This window comes from Nannospalax galili, unplaced genomic scaffold (genome assembly GCF_000622305.1).
Source record: "Nannospalax galili isolate Female #2095 unplaced genomic scaffold, S.galili_v1.0 scaffold2927, whole genome shotgun sequence".
Taxonomy (NCBI): domain Eukaryota; kingdom Metazoa; phylum Chordata; class Mammalia; order Rodentia; family Spalacidae; genus Nannospalax; species Nannospalax galili.
In genome coordinates, this window is record NW_008355812.1 from 524,449 (window position 1) to 533,762 (window position 9,314).

The window sequence follows — 9,314 nt, forward strand, 5'->3', positions numbered from 1 at the left end:
AGCCAGCCCGGCCGAGGCGGGTTGCGCGGTGGCTGGGCGACCGAGTCGCAGGCCCCTCCCTCCGCCGCGCGCCTCTCCGCCCCCGGCCGCGCCAGCGCCGCGCAGGTGGAGCCGAAGCCTCAGCGGCCACCTCCGGACCCGCGGGACGCCACCCGGGAGGGATCAGGCGAGCTCGGGAGGAAGCCAGTCGCCCAGGAGGGGTCAGCCAAGCTCGAGAGGAGGCCCGCACGGTGGCCAGGTGTCCAACCCGGGACAAGGCGGGCTCGGGGGCCTGAGCGCGGGATGGCACGCCCCTTTATTGGGTGAAAGGGTGAATCTGACCAGTGCGGGGACCCTGGGGAGCGCGTCTCGGGGTGGAGGGTCAGCACCCCACGAGGCAAAGCTGGAGGGTCGGGCTGGGAGGCTCTCCATCTCTGTGTCCACCTTTCTAGTCACAGGTGAGGTTTGGTTACAGACACCTGGGCGGGAGCACAGGCTGGGAGCGACCCTTCCCTTCCCAGAGCCTCCCCTGCCACCAGGGCTTAGGCCTTTTCCTTCCCCTCTTCCTCTCCTCCCCTTCCTACTTCCCCCTTTCCTTCAGCACTGCTTCTTTCCCTCCCTCCCTTCTTCCCCCCTCCCCGTCCTCCCACCTTCCCTCTGCCTCCCCTCCCTGCCTTCCTTCCTCCCTCCCTCCCTCCTTCCTTAGCCTCTATTTGCACACCACAGCATCTATCAAGGGCCTGGCATATACCAGGTCCTGAGAAAGCTTGGCTCCTAACCCTACCCCGGTGAGGCCTGAGTCCCCTCTAGGGACCTCCAGAGACCCGGAAATAACCTTGGCACACACCAGTTCTGCAAGGAGCCTCCAAACAAGAAAGTGTGTGATATTTAAGTGACCCAGTCAGTGGTAGCTATGTATGTACATTGTGTGTGTGTGTGTGTGTGTGTGTGTGTGTGTGTGTGTGTGTATGGGTGTGTGTGAGAGAGACAGTATATCTGTCTGTGTATCTGTGTGTGCATGTGTGTATGTATGTAGTTGTATAATCATGTAGGTGTGAGTGTGTGTGTGTATCTGAGTGTGTGAGTGTATGTATGTGTGCAAGTTGCGTGATCGTGTAGGTGTGTGTGTACATATGAATGTGCATGTGTGTGCTTGAGTGTGTGTAAGCTTCCCTAATGTGTGCAAGGCCCTGGGTTTGGTCTTCAGTGTTTTAAAAAACAAAACAAAACAAAAATGAGCCAGCTGCGGGTCTGACCCTTGCCATCTTCATCCAGGAGCCAGGCTGATGGGATAACCCCAAACCTGAATACTGTCTGGCTCAGGCAGAGGTGAGAGAGCTGGGGCGGAGAGCCCACCCCTACAGTGTCACTGGGCCAGGCAAGCCCATTTTTTAAATTGTGTGTATACATGTGTGACTGAGTATGGGTTTGAGCCAGTGAGTGTGGTAGCACCTGTAGAGGCCAGAAGAAGATGTCAGATCTGGAGCTAGAGTTACAGGCAGTTGTGAGCTGCCTGGTGTGGATGCTGGCAGCTGAACTCTGGTCCTCTGTGAGAGCAGCCAGCACGCTTGGCCCTGAACCATCTCTCCAGCACCCCACCCTTGGTAGACTTTTTACTTCACTTTTCTGTTTTATTTGTATTAATGATTATGTTGCAAATAAACTGGGATGTACATTATTATACTCTCCCAGATTTTGAATATTGGTTCAGAATGAATTGGTCTTAGCATTCTGACATAATCGTTATTGCTCTTTTCAGACCTAGTGTTACAGGGAGCAGAGACAGGAGGACCACGGGCTTTTTAGCTGCCAGCCTGGTTCCAGGTTTGGAGAGCGAGCCTGTCTCAAGACAATAAGGCAAAGGGTGATAGAGGAGGACACCGATATCCTCCTCTGGGCACATGCACCTGCACACACACACACACACACACACACACACACACACACCTGTGCACTCACAACACATATATATCACACTGTCACTCATGCACATGTACACAGGAAGGAGGGAGGGAGAGAGGGAGAGAGGGAGGGAGGGAAGGGATGGGAAGGTGGGAGGAAGGGGGCAGGAAGGAGGGACAAAGGAACCAGGGAAAAGAGAGACTCGCTCGCTTGCCTCCTGGTCACAGCCCCTCTGCTGCCCACGTTCTATTCTTTAATGCATGTACACACATTATAATCATTTTGTGTAATTTAAAGTTTTATCTAAACATTATATTAACTGTCCTATATTGCAAATTGCTTTTTTTCGCTCTCCTAAGCGGTGTTTCTTCGAACATCACACATCTTCATTGACCTTGAGTGTGGGAACAGTCATCGATGGTGTACTGTGCTTGCACTAAGAACCTTCTCCCCGGAGCTGGTCCTGTGTTTCTTTCCCAGCTCAGTGTCAGTGACATCATGGGGGTGGCAAGGATCAGCCACAGTGGCGAATTTATATCCCAGAAATTGGTTAAAGCTACAGACAAGCTCTTCCTTCTAGAGGCTGGTGGTTATTTGCCAAGACCACCATGGTGACCATGCCTCCAGGCCCGCTACCACTGACTTCGAGGCAAGTTTAATTTGTCTCTAAATGCTCATGACTTCAAACAGCACTGCAGTGCTAGCTGCCATGAGTCCCCGACCCAAAGGTAAAGGTTTCTGGGAGTGTGGAGGGGGGAGGGAGTGATGCTGATGTCTTACTTAGCAGGTCCTGTGAATATATTCGACTCCAGCTTGTTACAGAGTCAGAAACAATTTGCACTCCTGCCCCAGGGCATTTGCACTCCTGCCCCAGGGCAGAGCTCCAGTGAGGTTGAGGAGCTGAGGTGGGACTGTTTAATTCCTGTTTCCTGATTGCATCCAGCTGGAATCTTTCCATCCTTCATTTGAACATCCCCTTCCGTGAATTAATCACTCTTTCCTTCTGCCTGCCTCCACCGGTTTTCCGGCTTTCCTCTAACCTGTTTCCTGGAGTTCATTCTGCAATGGTGCCAGCCACTTCCAGTCTTTTTCTGGGCTGCAAACATCCTTTCAATTTGTCACTTTTCAGTGTTTGCAGGACAATGAGAAGTCGCTCATTGTCATGTAGTGAAAGTTAGTGGTGCTGTCACTTAATCGCCTCACCCTGTGTCCTGTTGGGTCAGCACCTCCCCGACCTCCTCACCCTGTGAGTTGTGAAGGTCCACAGTACTTTGCATATTTTCAGGTGAAGATGTGCGTTGGAGGCTTGGAGCATCTGGAGCTCACCATTCTGCAGGTGAGGAGGGATCTCACTGTAGACTCGCCCACCATGGAGACCCTGATGTCTACAACACCCACTGAACAGCACATTCCCTTCTCCGATCATCTATGATGTCACTTGTCTACACCAGTGTACGTGTGGCTCTATTTCTGGACTCTTTCTCATTCACCTTTTTCTGACTCATCCCACCCTGCTTAGGTAGTAAAGCTTCCTAGTAGTTAATGTCTGGTAGACCAGAAAGTCCATCCTGGCTTCTCTTCAGAACTGTCTGGGCTATTCCTGGGCTTTTGCTCTACACAGATTTCTAACCTTTCAGATCCCGATAAAAGGACTGTTGAGGGGCTGGAGAGAGGACTCAGCAGTTAAGAGCACTGACTACTCTTGCAGAGGACCCGGGTTTGATTCCCAGCACCCACACGGTGGCTACAAATGGTCCTTAACTCTAGTTCCAGGAGAATCCGAAGCCCTCTTCTGACCTCTGAGGCATTGCATGACACAGGTGAACTCACATACATGTAGGCAATACACTCATGCACATAAAATAAAAATAATTTTTTTTAAAAAAAGTACTGTTGAAGGGCTGGACAGATGGCTTAGCAATTAAGAGCACATACCACTCTTCCTGAAGAAAAGTTCAGTTCCCAGCACCCACATTAGGCAGTTCATAACCTCCTGTAACTCCAGTTCCATGAGATTTACACCTCTGGCCTCTGCTGGCACCTGCACTCACATGCACATACACACAGACATTCACATAGTTAAAAATAAATCTTAAGATAATAATAAAAATAAAAATGTGGCTGAGATTATCACCAGAATCACTATGAATTTATAACTAACCAAGGGGAAATGACCACCTCACATGTAAAGATGAGGGTGCTGTGGTTCGACTGTGAACAGCTCCTCAGGTGCCCAGCTGATGACCCTGCTTTGGAAGGTCGTCGAGCCTTTAGAAGGTGGAGCCTCACTGGAGGAAGTGGGTCACTGGGGGTGGGCTTGAGGTTTGACAGCCCAGCCCCCTTCCTGTCTGCTCTCTGCTTCCTGACTGCAGATGCCATGTGACAGCCACCTTACACTCCTGTCACTGTGCCTTCTCCATAATGATGGACTGAACCCTTGGACTATGAGCCCTGCCTTCTTCAACTTGCTTCTTGTTAGGTATTTGCTCACAGCAATGAGAAAAGTATCTAATAACACAATGGTCTGTGCATAGAGTTATCCAAATCTTCACATCCTTCCATTAAATTTATCATTTTCTGGGCTGGAGAGACGGCTCAGCAGTTAGGAGCACTGGCTGCTCTTGCAGAAGATCTGGGTTCAGTTCCTAGCACCCACATGGCAGTTAACAACCATCCATAACTCCAGTTCCAGGAGATCTAACGCCCCCTTCTGACCTCCATGAGCATTGCACGATACAGGTGCACTTACACACATCAAACAATATACTCATACATACACATAAAATAAAAATAAATATTTTTTATTTTATCATCATTTTCTTCATAACAATAGCAAGCATTTAGCTGAGTTTATCATGTGCCACCTACAGTTTCAAACACTCCGTATTCTGACTAATCTTCCCAACTCTCTTGTGAGGTAGATGATATTAGAACCTTCCTTTACAGATGAGGAAACTGGGACACAAAGTGGTCAAGTAATCTATACAAGCCGAGGAGCAGTAGGGCTATGACCTGAAGCTAGGCAGCCTGGCTTGGGAGGCCCTGCTCTGGCCTGCTGACCAGCTTTCCTCCAGCACCCACAGAAGGCTCAGACATGGTGTTGGAGTTTGTTCGAAGTCTCCATGGCTTGCTGCCACCGTAAGGGGGTTTGCCCCCCCCCCCTCTTCCTAGTTGGCACATCTGCCCACTGGAAATGCTACTGATTTCACCAGGCTGTACTGTGTCTAACAGTTGTATTGACTTGTCATGTATTTGTAATGATTTGAAAACAGATTCTCTATGGTTTCTTTTTCCACTTCCTTTCTTTTTTTGTTTCTTTTTGTTTTGTTTTAGGCAGAGTCTCTTGTAGTCCAGGCTGGCCTCAAACTCCCTATGTAGCCCAAGCTGGCCTTGAACTCCAGATCCTCCTGCCTCCCCCTCCCAAGTGCTAGCACCACAACCGCACATCACCACTCCATTTCTCCTGGGTTTTCTATACAATCATCCGAAACCAAAGACTCTATCTCTTCATTTATTCAGGGCTTTTTTTCATTTCAGTCGGGGATTATTTTGACTTTTCCTTGCTCAAAAGTTAGCCTTCTAGTTCAGTTAGCCATCTGGTTCAGTTAGTTTCAAGACAAGGCAGTACTGAGCAGTGGAGGTGACAGAGGGGCACCTTTGACTGTCTAGGTGTGGCAGTGGCTTTTACAATATGGGCGTACTCTAGACTAATGACTTTTACCTAACCTTGCAATAAAACATTACTCTTTTTAATGTATACAACATCAGTGAACCGTGTGCTTGTCTTGTGATCCAGTCATATGGCCTTAATCCCTTAGGACCCTTCCTGGGCCTCCACCCAGATAGTGTGTATGCACATCTTACTTCTCAAAGCCTCGGTCTGTCTCAAACAATGAGAGAAATTGAGAACTGTCTGTAACTGTGTGTGTGTGTGTGTGTGTGTGTGTGTGTGTGTGTGTGTGTGATATTCTAGGTCTAGGGATCAAAGGGGGAAATTCTCTGATGAGATAAGTGTGGGTCTGACTTTTACTTCCCCACTTCCTTCTATTTGCTCAAGTGTCAGATCAGACAATTTGCTGCCTTATTAACTGGATTATGTTTTATTATTATTGAGTTTTTGAAGTTGTTTCTGTAGCTTAATACAACCCGCTTATCAGATGTATGCTTTGCAAAGATTTTTTCCCAATCTAGGGCTTGTCTTTCATTTACTTAATATTGTTCCTAAAGTTTTAAATACTGTTTTCATTTTAGGAAGCCCAAGTTACCAGGATTTTTTTTCCTTCATGGATCCTGTTTGAAGTGTCAAATCTAAGAAATCCTTGGCTAATTCAGGTCACAAAGGTTTGTATACAGCTTTCTTCTGCAACAGAAGTTGGGTAACTGTGGGCTGGGGACCAACTGCCTATTTTGAACCACAGAGGATTGGAGGAACGCAGCTGGCCTGTCCATTTATGCATTTCTTACAGCCTCTTTCACAGGCTGTGACAGGCTTGTGAAGATGCAGCCGTAAGATCACAATCCTAAAATACTCTGTGCTCCTTTAAGAAACAGGTCCTTCAACTTCTCTTCTGGAAGTTGCATAGATTTTTCGATTTGCAGTTAAGATCTATGATTCATTTAGATTTAATTTTTGTATATGGTGCACAAAATGAGCCAAAGCTCTCTTATAGGTTTCAGGTGAGGTTGCCTGAGATATGTGTGTGTGTGTGTGTGTGTGTGGTGTGTATGTATGTTTGTTCATGATATATGTGTGTGCTTGATATGTATGTGTGTTATATGCGTGTATGTGGTATGTACGTGTGATGTATATATATGTGTGTGTGTAAAGTATGTGTATATATAAGGTGTTTGTGTGTGTATGTGCGTGATTTATGTGTGTATTGTATGTATGTGCATGTGTGTGTGTATGTGTGGTATGTGTGTGTGTGGAGGTATGTCTGTGTGGTGTGTGTGTATGTGTGGGTGGTATGGGAGTGTGTATGTGTATGTGTGTGGGGTTTGTGTGTGCAGGTAAGCTTGCCTGTGCACATCCAGAAGTCAATGTTAAGGATGTTCCTCTATCACTTCCCACCTTATTTTTTTTCGAACTCCTCATTTTTTTATTATTTTTGTGTTATGAATGTATTGCCTACATGCATGTAAGTGCACCGGTGTGTGTAGTGCCTGCAGAGGTCAGAAGAGGGCATCAGATACCCAGGAACTGGAGTTACAGATGGCTGTTAGCCACCATGTGGGTGCTGGGAATAGAATCCAGGTCCTCTGCAAGAGCAGTCAATGATCTTCACCACTGAGCCATCTCTCCAGCCCCTTCATGTTTATAGTTTTAATTAGCTTACACATAGTTTTAATTAGTTTCCATAGGACAACTTTTTTTTTTTTTTTTGGTCTTTTTGGGATAAGGTCTCCCTGTAGGCCCAGCTGGCCTGGAACTTGCTCTGTAGACCAGGCTGGCCTTGAACTCACAGAGATCCACCTGCCTCTGCCTCCCAAGTGCCAGGGTTAATGGCACGAACCACCACACTCAGCTCTAAGATTTATTTTTATGTGTGTTTTTGTGTGTGTGCAGTTTCCTGGAGGGGCCAGAAGAGGACATCAGGAGCAGGAGTTACAGATGGTTGTGAGCTGTCTGACATGGGTGCTGCGAACTGAACTCTGGTCTTCTGCAAGAGCACCATGAACTCTTAACCACTCAGCCATGTCTAGCCTCAAGTTCAACATTTTATATTGTTAGGACTACCTAGGGTATCTATTTCTTCTCAGTGAGCTTTGATTATCTGTGCCTTTTGAGGAATTCTCTAAGGAGTTTTTGTCACCAAAACACCAGTTTTTGGCTTTGATTTTATCAGAACGTTGTTATAGTGTTGATTATTCTGATAACTGCAGCATCTGTGAGAATGTCACTTGACCTTGTCAGTGTTGGTCGCTTTGTCCTGCTCTCTTGTCATGGTCAATCTAACAGGAGGTTTATTAATTTTAATAAAGATCTTAAGGAACCTTTTATTAATAACTGGCTTCTGGCTCCAGTGGCTCCCTCTGCTTTGGTTTCTGGTTCTCTTACATTTGCTTTCCTCTGTTACTTTGGATTCAACTTCTCCTCCCTCTTCAGGTGGACCCTTCCTTCACTGCCTCGGCAATTTTTCTCCCTTGGTGCTGTGAAGTGACCTGAAGGTGACGTGTTCATCGCTCACAACTTTCCATACACTGTATTTTCATTTTCATTCAGGAAAAAGCAAACGTTCTGATCTTTTTAATATCTTCTCGAATATGTGAATTGTAAAGAAGTTCATTACATAGGGCCAGTAAAATGGCTCAGTGGGTGAGGATGCTTGCTGCCACGCCTGACTACCTGACTACTATCCGCTGGTCCCATGTTGTTGAGGGAGAGAACTGATTCCCACAAGTTGTTTTCTGACTTTCACGAGCCGTGGCATGCATGTGCACACACGAGTAATTAACTAATTAATTAATTCAAAAGAAGTATGTCTCATGGTTCCAAATATTTGGAAGTTTTCCAGAACTCTTTCTACTACTTATTTCATTTTAAAAAATAATATTTGTACTGGTTCTTTGAGAATTTCAAACACTACGTTTTGATCATATGCAAACTCTCTCCCCTAGCCTCACATACCCACCCCCACTCCCTGTCCCCCGACTTCATTCATATAGATATATTTTTAAGATTAGTCCAAATTTTTAGATTTTATTTATTTATTTTTATTTTCTGTGTTATGAGTATATTGCCTGCATGAATGTAAGTGCACACGTATTGTGCAATGCCCACAGAGGATAGAAGGGGGCATTGGATTCCTCGGAACTGGAGTTACGAACAGTTGTTACGGACCATGTAGGTACTGAGAATCAAAACTGGGTCCTCTGCAAGAGCAGCCAGTGCTCGTAACCCCTGAGCCATCTCTGCAACCCCCTATCAAGTCCAATTTGTGTTTCCCCAGAGCTCTTGGGTATGGGTCCGTCTCCTAGAGCCTGGTCAACCTACAACACACCCCTAAAGAAACCTAACTCTCCCTCTCAGCAGCTATCAATTGTGAATAGTTCCTCCACTAGAGCTGGGCTTCTTGCTACCCCCCCCCAACCCTCTATGCGGGAATTTTGTCTGGCTTGAGCTTGCACAGGTCTTGTGCATGCTGTCACAACCCCTGTGGATTTCACTCCTTCTAATTTAATTTTTTGGCACATCTTTCTGAGGGAATCTCTTCCCATTGACTTTGGTTGGTTTTGTTCTGATTGGGAAAGTCACTGTGGCATCTTATTCTTGAAGAACATCTATTCTGCCGTCTAGGCAGGGCATAAGTGTAAAGAGGTCCAGCTGCTGTGTAGGACTATACCTGGCTCAGTTTTCTAACACATCTTTGGTCACTTTGTTTTGTAAATTATGAATGCAGTGCTGTTGAAATGTCCAGCTACAATGGTGCTCT

General features: G+C 46.6%; 1 long non-coding RNA gene across 1 annotated transcript; it reads left to right on the forward strand.

The window, feature by feature from the left end:
- Positions 1 to 2,028: 2,028 nt before the first annotated feature.
- LOC103750640 lies at positions 2,029 to 7,483 on the forward strand. The gene is made up of 4 exons (XR_607990.2): positions 2,029 to 2,609; positions 3,167 to 3,333; positions 6,133 to 6,222; positions 7,448 to 7,483. It is a non-coding gene; the product is annotated as an uncharacterized LOC103750640 (long non-coding RNA).
- Positions 7,484 to 9,314: the final 1,831 nt, after the last annotated feature.